This window comes from Mustelus asterias, unplaced genomic scaffold, assembly GCF_964213995.1.
Source record: "Mustelus asterias unplaced genomic scaffold, sMusAst1.hap1.1 HAP1_SCAFFOLD_560, whole genome shotgun sequence".
NCBI classification, from domain to species: Eukaryota; Metazoa; Chordata; class Chondrichthyes; order Carcharhiniformes; family Triakidae; genus Mustelus; species Mustelus asterias.
In genome coordinates, this window is record NW_027590510.1 from 255,810 (window position 1) to 270,416 (window position 14,607).

The following is a 14,607-nucleotide window of genomic DNA, read 5'->3' on the forward strand; positions in this document are numbered from 1 at the left end:
CAATTCTCCCCAGTGACCAACTGTGAGAATGAACAAAATGCAGTCCTGGATGTAACTGAGAGCAGAAACAATAACAGCAGAATCCAACCCCTGGAATCACATGTGAACTCGCTGGTGTCTCCGCAGGTTGGATAACTGAGTGAATCCTTTCCCACACTGAGAGCAGGTGAACGGTCTCTCCTTGGTGTGAACTCGCTGGTGTGTCTGAAGAGTGGATAACTGAGCAAATCCCTTCCCGCACTGAGGGCAGGTGAACGGCCTCTCCCCAGTGTGAAACCGTTGGTGTGTCTTCAGATGGGATAACTGAGTGAACCCATTCCCACATTGAGAGCAGGTAAACGGCCTCTCCCTAGTGTGAACTCGCTGGTGTGTCCGCAGGCTGGATGACTGACTGAATCCCTTCCCACACTGAGAGCAGATGAATGGTCTCTCCTCATTGTGAACTCGCTGGTGTGTCTGCAGGGCGGATGACTGAGTGAATCTCTTCCCACAATGAAAGCAGATGAATGGCTTTTCCTCATTGTGAACTCTCTGGTGTGTCTGCAGGGTGGATAATCGACTGAATCCATTCCCACACTGAGAACAGGTGAACGGTCTCTCCCCAGTGTGACTGCGTCGATGAGTTTCCAGGTGAGAAGGGTATCTAAATCCCTTCCCACAGTCCCCACATTTCCACCGTTTCTCCATGGTGCAGGTGTCCTTGTGACTCTCCAGGTCGGACAATCAGTTGAAACCTCATCCATACACAGAACACGGGTACAGTCTCTCCCCGCTGTGAATGCTGCGATGTTTTTTCAGGCTGTGCAACTGAAGTGTTTTCCACACGCAATGCACTGGAACACTCTCACTCTGGTGTGTGTGTCTCGGTGCTTTTCCAGTCACACTGATGTTTAAAATCTCCTGAAGCAGACAGAACAGAAAAACATTTCTCCTTCTAGATTCAAAGGCCGATGATATTCAGGTCCCGTTGAATTGAGTGACTCTGTCAGGTGTTGATGTGACGTTTGGTTTAAGATTTCTGTCTGTAAATCCTCACCTTCTGATAGCCTGTAAAAGGAATTTACAAAAGTCATCACTGTCAATACAGAATCGAAATTCAGAACAGACAATTCTCGTTTCTATGGAACATTCTTTCCTCTCTCGTTCCCCAAAAGCTGTAAATCTCCATTCCACACACTCTCCCTCCATTCTCACTCTGCTGTATCTAATATTCACCCTCTCAATTCTCCTGAAGGTGCTGATTGAGGCTGATTGACAGATCCATGCTCACTGCTTCCTGTCCTGGACACAGAGAGCTGAAAATCTCCATGCAGGCTGCCAGACAGTCTCGAGAGTCATAGAGGTTTACAGCATGGAAACAGGCCCTTCGCCCCAATTTGTCCATGCCGCCTTTTTTTATAACCCCTAAGCTAGTCCCAATTGCCCGCATTTGGCCCATATCCCTCTGTACCCATCTTACCCATGTAACTGTCTAAATGCTTTTTAAAAATCAAAATTGTACCCGCCTCTACTACTACCTCTGGCAGCTTGTTCAAGACACTCACCATTCTCTGTATGAAAAAATTGCCCCTCTCACCTTAAACCTATGCCCTCTAGTTTTAGACTTCCCTACTTTGGGAAAAGATATTGACTATCTAGCTGATCTATGCCCCTCATTATTTTATAGACCTCTAGAAGATCACCCCTAAGACTCCGACACTCCAGACAAAAAAGTTCCAGTCTATCCAGCCTCTCCTTATAACTCAAACCATCAAGTCCCAGTAGCATCCTAATAATTATTTTCTGCACTCTTTCTGGTTTAATAATATCCTTTCTATAATAGGGTGACCAGAACTGTACACAGCATTCCAAGTGTGGCCTTACCAATGTTTTGTACAACTTCAACAAGACATTCCAACTCCTGTATTCAATGTTCTGACCAATGAAACCAAGCATGCTGAATGCCTTCTTCACCACTCACAAAGCCATGCTGACTGTCCCTAATCAGTCATTGCATCTCTAAATGCCTGTAGATCCTGTCTCTCAAAACACCTTCCAACAACTTACCCACCACAGATGTGAGGCTCACTGGCCTGCAGTTCCCAGGCTTTTCCCTGCAGCCCTTTTCAAACAAAGGCACAACATTTGCCACCCTCCAGTCTTCAGGCACCTCACCTGTGACTATCGATGATACAAATATCTCTGCTATGACTGAACTAAAAATATATTTAATGGATAGGATGGCTTCAGTTGGTTAAGATACAGGGGGTTGTGATTAATTATGATCTTGAACTTGTGCCGTGGGGGTAGTCAAGCAGAAATGATCAATAATTTCTAAATGAGATTAGATGAGTGCTGCAGGGTTACAGAATGGGACCCACTCCAGACGGACAGAATTGCGCGACAGAGGATTTATAGTTTACTTTTGATAATTTATTAGTTCGTGTCACAAGCATGCTTACATTAACACTGCATGAACTCACTGTGAAAATCACAAAAAAACTGTGAAAAACTATGAAGTTACAGTGAGAGTCGGTATGGACTCGAGTTATCCAATGGACTCCTTCTGTGCTGTAATGACTCTATGACTGGAAAATCTGATTTCCACTCCATCTGACGAAGGAGCAGCGCTCCGAAAGCTAATGGTATTTGCTACCAAATAAACCTGTTGGACTTTAACCTGGTGTTGTTAAAACTGTTACTGTGTTTATCCCAGTCCAATGCTGGCATCTCCACATCATGACCACATAATAACACCAGAGACATTCTCTGCTCAAGTTTAGCTTCTGCTCGACTTTAAAAAAGTAAGAGGCAATTTAATTTAAACCTTCAAGATTCTGAAAGGTCTTGGATGTGGAGAGGATGTTTACTCTTATGGGAGAATCTGGGGGTCACTGTTTAAAAAACAGTGCTGCCCATTGAAGACAGAGCTGAGAAGGTTTTATTTCATTCAGAGTCTTGAATCTTCGGAAGACCCTTCCTCAAAAGTAGTAGAGTCTGATTTCAATAAGGAATTAGATACATTTCTTGGGGATCAAGGGATACGGGGGGTGGGGGTGGGGGGAGGCGGGATTACGATATTGAATTTGATGATCAGCCATGACCAGAATGAACAGCGGAGCAGGCTCAAAGGGCCGAATAGCCTCCTCCCTACTTCTATTTTCTAGTATGTTTCTATGTAAACATGAGGAGCCTGGGGCTGAAGTGTAACCAAATTCTTTGCCACCGCTTCAGGCAACTTTCCACACTGAAACATAGAATCTCGAAGTGGGAGTAGGTCATTCAGCCCTTTGAGCTTGCTCCGCCATTCATGATGGTCATGGTTGATCATCAAATTCAATATCCTAATCCCCCCCACCCCACTCCCGTTCCCCCATATCCCTTGATCTATATTCTGTGGCAGTGAATTCCACACATTCATCACCCTCTGGGTGAAGAAATTTCTCCTCACCTCAGTTCTAAAAGGTTTACCCCTTATCCTCAAGCTATGCCCCGGGTTCTGGACTCCCCCCACCATTGGGAACATTCTTCCTGTATCTACCCTGTCCAACCGTGTTAGAATTTTTAAGTTTCTATGAGATCCCCTCTCTCTCTTCCAAACTCCAGTGAGTATAATCTTAACCGATTTAGTTTCTCCTCATATGACTGACTTACCATCCCAGGAATCAGCCTGGTAAACCTTCGCTGCACTCCCTCTATAACAAGGACATCCTTCCTCAGATAAGGACACCAAAACTGTACACAATACTCCAGGTGTGGCCTCACCAATGCCCTATACAACTGCAGCAAAACATCCCTATCCCTATACTCAAATCCTCTTGCTATGAAGGCCTACATATCATTTGCCTTCTTTACTGCCTACTGTACCTGCACGCTTACTTTCAGCGACTGATGCACGAGGAATCAAACATCTTGTTGAGTATACACCTCCCTCAATTTACACCTATTCAAGTAATAATCTGTCTTCCTATTATTGCTACCAAAGTGGATAATCTCACATTTATCCACATTATACTGCATCTGCAATGCTGATGCCCACACACTCAGCCAGTCCCAATCACGCTGAAGCACCTCTGCAGCCTCCTCACAGCTCACTCTCCCACCCAACTTGGTATTATCTGCAAACTTGGAGATAATACATTCCGTTCCCTCTTCCAAATCATTAATATATAATTTGAAGAGTTGGGGTCCAAGCACAGATCCCTGACAAACCCCACGAGTCACTGACTGCCATTCAGAAAAAGACTCATTTATGCCAACTCTTCGCTTCTTATCTGCTAACCAGCTTTCTATCCATCTCAAGACATTACCTGCAATCCCATGTCCTTTAACGTTACATAGCAGTCTGTTATGTGAGACCTTGTCGAAAGCCTTCTGAAAGTCTAAATAAACCACATCCACTGGTTTTCCTCGGTCAACTCTACTACTTACATCCTTACAAAATTCCAATAGATTCGTCAAGCATGATTTCCCTTTTGTAAATCCATGCTGTCTTTGTCCGATTATACCACTGCCTTCCAAATGCCGAGTTGTGAAATCCTTGATAATAGACACCAGCAACTTCCCCAATACCAATGTTAGGCTCACTGGTCTATAGTTCCCTGTTTTCTCTCTCCCTCCCTTTTTGAATAGTGGGTTTACATTAGCTACCCTCCAATCTGTCGGAACTATTACCGATTCCAAAGAATTTGGGAAAATAACCACCAATGTATCTACTATTTCCAGGACCACTTCCTGAGATACTCTGGGATGAAGCTTATCTGGACCTGGAGATTTATCCACCTTCAATCCCATCAATTTCCCCAAAAACTTCTCAACTGATGCTGATTTCCTTCAGCCCCTGACTAAAACATGTTTCTTTCAGCACTTCTGGTACATTATTCACGTCTTCCTTTGTGAAGACTGAAGCAAAGTACCAATTTAATTCCTCAGCCATTTCTTTATTCCCCGTTATGAATTCTCCTGTTTCTAACATTCGTTTTTGTCAAACTTTTTCTCTTTACATATCTATAGAAACTTTTACAGTCAGTTTTTATGTTCCCTGCTTGCTTCCTTTCATACTCCATTTTTCCCTTCTTAATCAATCCCTTGGTCCTCCTTTGCTGAATTTTAAACTGCTCCCAATCCTCGGATCTATTGCTTTTTCTTGCCAATTTGAATGCTTCTTCCTTGAATCTGATTCTATCTCTAATTTCCCTTGTAAGCCATGGCTTGGCCACAATTCCCTTACCACTCTTGCGCCAAACAGGAATAAACAACTTCTGGAGTATATACATAACCCATGGATTCCTCGAGGCTGCAAACATTAGCTGCCGCCTGGGAGTGGGTGAAGCTGTTTAGAACCTGTTACTCAGTCTGCTGTGCTATCCGGTCACTAGGACCCAGTCGGGAGCAGAAAACGCTGAAGCCCCACCCACTCACTGTTGCGTCACCACGACACCAGCGCATTCGCTCCGCTCCCTGCTGAATCAAGATGGCGGCTGTTAACCTCGCCTCGTCTCGGGAAAAAGACCTGAAGCTGCAAACACGGAACCTGCGGATTACTTTTAGAGGTTTGAGACCTTCACCAGATATTTAGAAACCCTCTCCGTCCATCTGCTGGTTCCAATCCTCCCTCCATGTATCCGCATCCTAACCGGTTGCTGATGAGACAGAGGAACGTCCCTCTCCATTGCCATCGTCCACGCTACGCATGCGTCAAACACTGCTTCACTGCGCATGCACAACTCTCCCGTGCTGTGGATAGGGGACATTCCCCACCGCGAGGAATGGTGGGTAAAACGCACGCCATCGAAACTCCTCATTTGTGAACAGTAGCTTTTTCTGCTGCGATGTGAAAATTAGGGATAGGGGTGCAGTTAATAAAATTAGGAATCAAATTGTACTGTAATCGAAGTGCTCAAGACATCCATTATCCACCAGGAAGTAGGGGAATGGAAATTCTCGACCAAAGTATCTGAAATTGATACATAATGAGGGGGAAGTCGATCCGTATCTTTAATGAACATCAACACGCAAAAATGGAACTTGACGACTTTTAAACAGCTCGCCCTCTTGACATAGAAGTGTCATAATGGGAAATGTGTGTGATGGATAGAGCTGTTTCTGGGGCACAGGGGATTGTGGGATCCACGGCCCCATTAAACAGCAGCTATTGGTATGTGTTTTATTAGAGGAGCATCAGTGACTGCAAACATTAACTCTATTTCTGTCTCTATAGATGCTGTCTAACCTGATGAGTATTTCCAACGTTTTCTCTTTTCATTTCAGATTTCCAGCAGCTGCAGTGTTTTGATTTTGTTTAGTAAGGAAGTTAAAACTAGAGGACACAGCCTCAAAATAAAGGGGGGTCGGTTTAAGACAGAGTTGAGGAGGAACTTCTTCTCCCAGAGGGTGGTGAATCTCTGGAATTCTCTGCCCACTGAGGTGGTGGAGGCTACCTCGCTGAATATGTTTAAAGCGCGGATGGATGGATTCCTGATCGGTAAGGGAATTAAGGGTTATGGGGATCAGGCGGGTAAGTGGTACTGATCCACGTCAGATCAGCCATGATCTTATTGAATGGCGGGGCAGGCTCGAGGGGCTAGATGGCCTACTCCTGCTCCTATTTCTTATGTTCTTAGTTGAAGGCGTTGCTCATGGAACTGAATCTAGAAACAAACGGACCATTTAAAGCTGTGTTTCAAGTAAGGAAAAAGTAGTTATGTCGGGTATTTTCGTAAAATTTACATTTAGAAAAATTTCATATTAATAACTGGAACATGGACATTACTGGAATTACCAGCAATTGGCTAAACCTCCTTTGACAGCAGCTTCCAAAACTACAAACCTCTTCTCCAATATGGATTAGGGCAGTTTGTGCATGGAAACCCCACTACCTGCATTTACTCTTCAGAATCACACACTATTCTGACTTGGTAGTATACTGCTCTGCCTTCACAATCACTCGGCCAAAATCCTAAAACTTATTTCTGAGCAACATAGTACAGTGGCACAGGGTAGCACAGTGGTCAACACTGCTGTTTCACAGCACCAGGGACCCGGGTTCGATTCCAGCTTTGGGTGACTGTGTGGAGTTTGCACGTTCTCTCTGTGACTGCATGAGTTTCCTTTAGGTGCTCCGGTTTCCTCCCACACCCCAAAGGTGTGCAGGTTAGGTGGATTGACCAGGCTAAATTGCCCCTTAAATGCAGGAGGTTATAGGTTACCTCACGATTACAAGTTGTTTTGAGATTGAAAGCGACATTTGGAGGTGATAGTTTTCCTGCATCCTTTGAGTTGGTGAAGGTTGTGGTTTGGCAGGTTCTGTCAAAGTTCTTGTCCAGTTGTAGATGTATAAAGTCCTTACCGTTCATTCCCTCCCTGTTTCATCTCTATCTTTCTCCTCCCATTAAGGTTGAATTCTTGTGTAGATCTGGACTGGGTGGCAGGTTTCCTGCATTGAAGGACATTAGCAAACCATTTGAGTTTTTAATCACAATCCAGCAGCTTTCGTGGTCACTTTTTCCTTGTGCCGGCTCCACAAATTACCGGATTCATTCAGCTCAATTTCACAACCTACCTTTGTGTTTATCACTGTTTTTTTCTCCTTTTTGAATTAATTTTACAGCATATTGGAAGAGGATGATTTGTAGGTGGGAAACTCAGATCAAACATCACATCAGGATCTGACAGACACCCAACTCATCAGGGCCTGAACATCATCGACTTCTGAACATGGAATCAAAAAGCACCGTTCACAATGGGGAGAAGGTGTTTACATGTTCTGTGTGTGGACGAGGTTTCAGTCGCTCATCAAACCTGTCAAAACACAAGTGCTGTCCCACTGGGGAGAAACCGTGGAAATGTGGAGACTGTGGGAAGGGATTTGATTACCCATCTGAATTACATATTCATCACCGCAGTCACACTGGGGAGAGGCCATTCACTTGCTCTGTGTGTCAGAAAGGATTCACTAAATCATCCCACCTTCTAAGACACCGGCGTGTTCACACTGGGGAGAGACCATTCACCTGCTCCGTCTGTGGGAAAGACTTCACAAACTCATCCCACCTCCTGTCACACCTTCGTATCCACAGTGAGGAGAGACCTTTCCAATGTTCTGACTGTGAGAAAAACTATAAAAGGAAAAATGATCTGTTGAACCACAAACACACTCACACTGGGGAGAGACTGTTCCCCTGCTCCGTGTGTGGGAAGGGATTTACCCGTTCATTCGACCTACTGACACACCAACTTGTTCATACTGATAAGAGACTGTTTAAATGTCCTGACTGTGAGAAGTGCTTTAAAAGCCAGACGGATCTGCTGATGCACCAACTCACTCACACCAGGGAGAGACCCTTCACCTGCTTTTTCTGTGGGAAAGGCTTCACTTGGATGTCCAACCTATTTAATCACCAGCGAGTTCACACTGGGGAGAGGCCGTTCATCTGCTCAGTGTGTGGGAAGGGATTCACTCAGTCATCCACCCTGCTGACACACCAGCGAGTTCACACCAGGGAGAGGCCATTTCCGTGCTCAGTGTGTGGAAAGAGATTCAGTCGTTCATCCACACAGCTTAGGCACCAGCGAGTTCACAAGTAACTAGAACATAGAACATAGAACAGTACAGCACAGAACAGGCCCTTCGGCCCACGATGTTGTGCCGACCTTCATCTGAAACCAAGATCAAGCTATCCCCCTCCCTACCATCCTGGTGTGCTCCATGTGCCTATCCAATAACCGCTTAAATGTTCCTAAAGTGTCTGACTCCACTATCACTGCAGGCAGTCCATTCCACACCCCAACCACTCTCTGCGTGAAGAACCTACCTCTGATATCCTTCCTATATCTCCCACCATGAACCCTATAGTTATGCCCCCTTGTAATAGCTCCATCCACCCGAGGAAATAGTCTTTGAACGTTCACTCGATCTATCCCCTTCATTTTATAAACCTCTATTAAGTCTCCCCTCAATCTCCTCCGCTCCAGAGAGAACAGCCCCAGCTCCCTCAACCTTTCCTCATAAGACCGACACTCCAAACCAGGCAGCATCCTGGTAAATCTCCTCTGCACTCTTTCCAGCGCTTCCACATCCTTCTTATAGTGAGGTGACCAGAACTGCACGCAATATTCCAAATGCGGTCTCACCAAGGTCCTGTACAGTTGCAGCATAACCCCACGGCTCTTAAACTCCAACCCCCTGTTAATAAAAGCTAACACACTATATGCCTTCTTCACAGCTCTATCCACTTGAGTGGCAACCTTTAGAGATCTGTGGATATGGACCCCAAGATCTCTCTGTTCCTCCACAGTCTTCAGAACCCTACCTTTGACCCTGTAATCCACATTTAAATTAGTCCTACCAAAATGAATCACCTCACATTTATCAGGGTTAAACTCCATTTGCCATTTTTCAGCCCAGCTTTGCATCCTATCTATGTCTCTTTGCAGCCTACAACACCCCTCCACCTCATCCACTACTCCACCAATCTTGGTGTCATCAGCAAATTTACTGATCCACCCTTCAGCCCCCTCCTCTAAGTCATTAATAAAAATCACAAAGAGCAGAGGACCAAGCACCGATCCCTGCGGCACTCCGCTAGCAACCTGCCTCCAGTCCGAAAATTTTCCATCCACCACCACCCTCTGTCTTCGATCAGACAGCCAGTTACCTATCCAATCGGCCAACTTTCCCTCTATCCCACACCTCCTTACTTTCATCATAAGCCGACCATGGGGGACCTTATCAAACGCCTTACTAAAATCCATGTATATGACATCAACCGCCCTACCTTCATCAACACACCTAGTTACCTCCTCAAAAAATTCTATCAAATTTGTGAGGCACGATTTGCCCTTCACAAATCCGTGCTGACTATCCCGGATTAATCCGCATCTTTCTAAATGGTCGTAAATCCCATCCCTAAGGACCTTTTCCATCAATTTACCAACCACCGAAGTCAGACTAACCGGTCTATAATTACCAGGGTCATTTCTATTCCCTTTCTTAAACAGAGGAACAACATTTGCCACTCTCCAGTCCTCTGGCACCATCCCCGTGGACAGCGAGGACCCAAAGATCAAAGCCAAAGGCTCTGCAATCCCATCCCTCGCCTCCCAAAGAATCCTAGGATACATTTCATCAGGCCCAGGGGACTTATCGACCTTCAGTTTATTCAAAACTGCCAATACATCCTCCCTCCGAACATCTATTTCCTCCAGCCTATTAGCCTGTAACACCTTCTCTTCCTGAAAAACATGGCCCCTCTCCTTGGTGAACACTGAAGAAAAGTATTCATTCATCACCTCGCCTATCTCTACTGATTCCATACACAAGTTCCCACCACTGTCCTTGACCGGCCCTAACCTCACCCTGGTCATTCTTTTATTCCTCACATAAGACTAAAAAGCCTTGGGGTTTTCCTTGATCCGACCCGCCAAGGACTTCTCATGTCCCCTCCTAGCTCTCCTCAGCCCCTTTTTCAGCTCGTTCCTTGCTAACTTGTAACCCTCAGTCGAGCCATCTGAACCTTGTTTCCTCATCCCTACATAAGCTTCCCTCTTCCTTTTCACAAGACATTCCACCTCTTTTGTGAACCACGGTTCCCTCACTCGGCCATTTCCTCCCTGCCTGACAGGGACATACCTATCAAGGACACCCAGTATTTGTTCCTTGAAAAAGTTCCACTTTTCATCAGTGCCTTTCCCTGACAGTTTCTGTTCCCATCTTGTGCCCCCTAATTCTTGCCTAATCGCATCATAAGTAACTGAAGGGATTGGATTTAGAATCTGCTGTTAATGACATCCAGGACTGAACCATGTTCATTCTGACAGTTGGAGTTTGTTGCTGCTGATATTAATAAGCATGAAAGCTGGTGTGTGCAGTGATGTTGTTTGTAAATGTTGATTAAATCAGCTTTGATTCAAACACAGTGTTTTGGATTTCTCCAATAATAAGAGGAGAATGATTGATCTCCTGTTTTTGACAGTGCCATTATTTGGGCCTTTTCTTGCTCAAGATTATTTCGGTTCTCTGATTCATCTTCTCCCGGATTCAACTCTGAACTTTCATCAATCCTATCAATCTATTGAAGACATTGGGTGCTTGGTGAAACCCACCTGATGTTGGTGTCATTGCCTTTTGGAAGATTTCCCAGTTTTCTGAAATTCCATCGTGGTTCTGGTGTTGATGTAATGATGGGAGTTTCAGTTCCAATGCTGATGATGTGGGGTCTGTGCTGACAGAAACACAGAATCCTCACAGTGCAGAAGGACACCATTCAGCCCATTGAGTCTGTCCTGGGTCTCTGAAAGGGCATTATACCCAGTCCTACTTCCCTGCCTTATTCCTGTAACATTGCACATTCTTTCTTTTCAGATAGCAATCTAATTTTCTTTTCAATACCTCAATAGAACCTGCCTCCACGACCTCCTCAGTGAATTTGTTCCAGACTCCAACCAACCTCTGAGTGAAACATTTTTACTCACATCACTCTTACTCCTTGGCTAAATACTTTGAATCTGTGCCCTAGTTCTTGGTGCTCTCTTGAGTGGGAACAGTTTCTGACTATTTACTCTGTCCATACTCATTGCTCAACCCTAATTGCCCTTGAACTGAATGGCTTGCTGGACCATTTAAAGACCCACATTGCTATAGATCTGGAGTCACATGTGGAACATACCGGGAAAGGGTGGCAGATTTCCTTCCCGAAAGGACATGAGTTTTTTATAACAATCGGCAATGGTTTCATTAAAAGTTTATTTCCGGATTTTTTTGTTATTGAATTCAAATTCCACCGTCTGCCATGGTGGGAATTGAACCCAGGTCCCCAGAACATGACTTTGGGTTTCTGGATTACTTGGATTTGGTGTCTGGGTGTAAGTGGTCTCTGGATTTGGTGTCTGGGTTTAAGTGTTTGGATTTACTACTATTTACTGTGTATTCATGTCTCAGTGGAAACATTCTGTCCATATCTACCTGTCCATCCCATTTGAAGACCTGTATCCGAAGAATCATAGAATCCCTACAGTGTAGAAGGAGGCCATTCAGCCCATCGAGTCTGTGCTGACTCTGCAATAGGGCATCTTACCCAGGCCCACCGCCAGCAACTCCACACGTTTACCCCACTAATCCTCTAACCTGCACATCTTTTGACTGTGGGACGAAAGCAGAGCACCTGGAGAAAACCCCTGAAGTCACAGGTGGAATGTGCAAACTCCACACAGACAGTGAGGCAGCAGTGCTAACCACTGTACCACCCTGTAGAGATGAACCTTTCTTTAGTTTGAGATTGCCGTGTGTAAATCCTCCTCTTCTAACCCCCTGTAAAAGGAGTTTCCGAAATCCATCCAGGATAGAAATTCACAACATTCTCTCCTCCTGCTTTTTTTTTTAACTGGTCGGTGCAACATCGTGGGCCGAAGGGCCTGTTCTGCGCTGTTATGTTCTATGTTCTATGTTCTATGCTCCAGGTTTGTCACCGGGATAATTCCCCTTGTGTCCATTCAGTAACTTCTCATTTGGGATTTGCAGTTTACACAACAGGTTTCCAGAGAATCTCTATCCACCCACCAAATCCATTCCTCCCGCCATCCCACCTTTTACCCATCGTGGATCCGAGAGAGAAATGTCTGTTCATAGTCATGGCTGACACTGCGGATGCTCCAAACACAGAATAGAACCAGGCCTGCCCACTGCTCTCCTGTGCTGTGGAAAGGGGATACTCTCAACCATGGGGAATGCTGGGTTAAAACCACCTCCACTGATGGTCCCAATTAAATGGTGACAGAACCCAGAGGAAGATGCAGGTTCAGAGCTCAGACAATGAGGAACTTTAGAAGCAGTATTTTTCTGGTGGGCTGTTGGAAGTAGTAGAGGTAATTCATCAGATGTTCTCAATCTTAAAGAAGCTCTATGAGCTGCTTACACTTGTTATTGGAAGTGAGGATGGAGGAAAGAGGGAATGGGCAGGGCATCTCAAAAACTCCTAACATATTGGAGATATCAAAAAGATTGACACTCAGCTTAACATAAAGCTGATTTATTTAACTTTTAACCAGAAGATTAAAAACATACAACTGGCCTGGAGTTTATCATCAGCAGTAGAAACAGACCCCAAAGAATGGGATTCAGTCCTGGCTGTGATTAAAAGTAAAATACAATCAATGTAGTTATTTCTGAAATCACTGGATCTCAGTGGATGGGACGAATGAGTGACTCTCTTCCCACATTCAGAGGGAGTGAACATTCTCTCCTCAGTGTCAATGCACTGGTGTACAGTGAGATGAGGTTACCTGAACTCAGACCAAAAATGACAACACTTGAATTGTCTCTAGTCAGTGTGGATTTGTTGATGGGACAGCAGTTCCCTGGAACTTTTGTTGCACTTTCCGCAGTTCAGTCTCATCAGTGTGGATCTGCTGGTGGGTTAGCAGGTGGGATGAATTAATGAATCCCTTTCCACACTCAGGGCAGGTGAATGGTCTCTTCCCAGTGTGAATCCACTGGTGTGTCAGCAGAGTGGACATCTGAGCAAATCCCTTCCCACACTCTTTGCAGGTGAGTGGCCTCTCCCCAGTGTGAATCCACTGGTGGACAGTGAGGTCAGATGATTGTGTGAACCCAGTCCCACAATGAGAGCACCTGAATGGTCTCATGTCAGTGTGAACATGTTGATGGTGCTTCAGTTCCCAGAAGTTTTGCAGCACTTCACACAGTCTGTGTATTTAAAAGGTCTCTCTGCAGTGTGAACTGGTTGGTGTCTCAACAGATGTGATGAATGAGTGAATCCCTTCCCACATTCAGTGCAGGTGAACGGCCTCTCCCCAGTGTGAACGAGCTGGTGTCTCAGCAGGTTGGTTGAATTCACGAAGCTCTTCCCACACTCGGTGCAGGTAAATGGCCTCTCCCCAGTGTGAACGCACTGATGAGTTTCCAGTATAACTGAGTAACTGAATCCCTTCCCACAGTCCTCACATTTCCACAGTTTCTCCATGCTGTGGGTGTCCTGTGTCTCTCCAGGTTCTATAATCAGATGAAGCCTCATCCACACACACACAACACACGTACGGTTTCTCCCCACAGTGAATGGTACTTTCTCCTTCCATGTTTACAACACAATGATTTCAGGTTTGGATAAATTGAGTGACTCCATCAGATTCTGATGCGATGTTTAGTTTGAGTTTTCCAACTGCAAATCCTTCCTTCCAATTGCCCTGTGAAATTATTTCAAAACAGAGAAAAGGGAATGAGAGACAAGCCGCAAAAGCAGGCTGTGAAATCGAGCTGAACAAATTTGGTAATTTGTTGGGCAGATACGAGAAAAGTGTGACCATGAAAACTGACATTGTTGTGAAAAACTTAACTGGTTCACTGGTACAGGAACCTACCACCTTTTCTGGCCTGACACCAGGCTCTTCTCTATGGGAGGGGAGGGAGAGGGTGAGAAGTGGAGCGACATGGGGTGACGGGAGGGAATTTTACTTATTTACAAATAAACCAACCTCCAGCACCGAGGAGGACCAGGGTAGTAGGTGTATGTGAACATCATCCCTCCAAAATTCCCTTCAAGTCACACATCACCCTGACTTATCTGACATCTTGTACTGGATGAACAGAAATTCCCTCCATTTAGCAGCATAGAG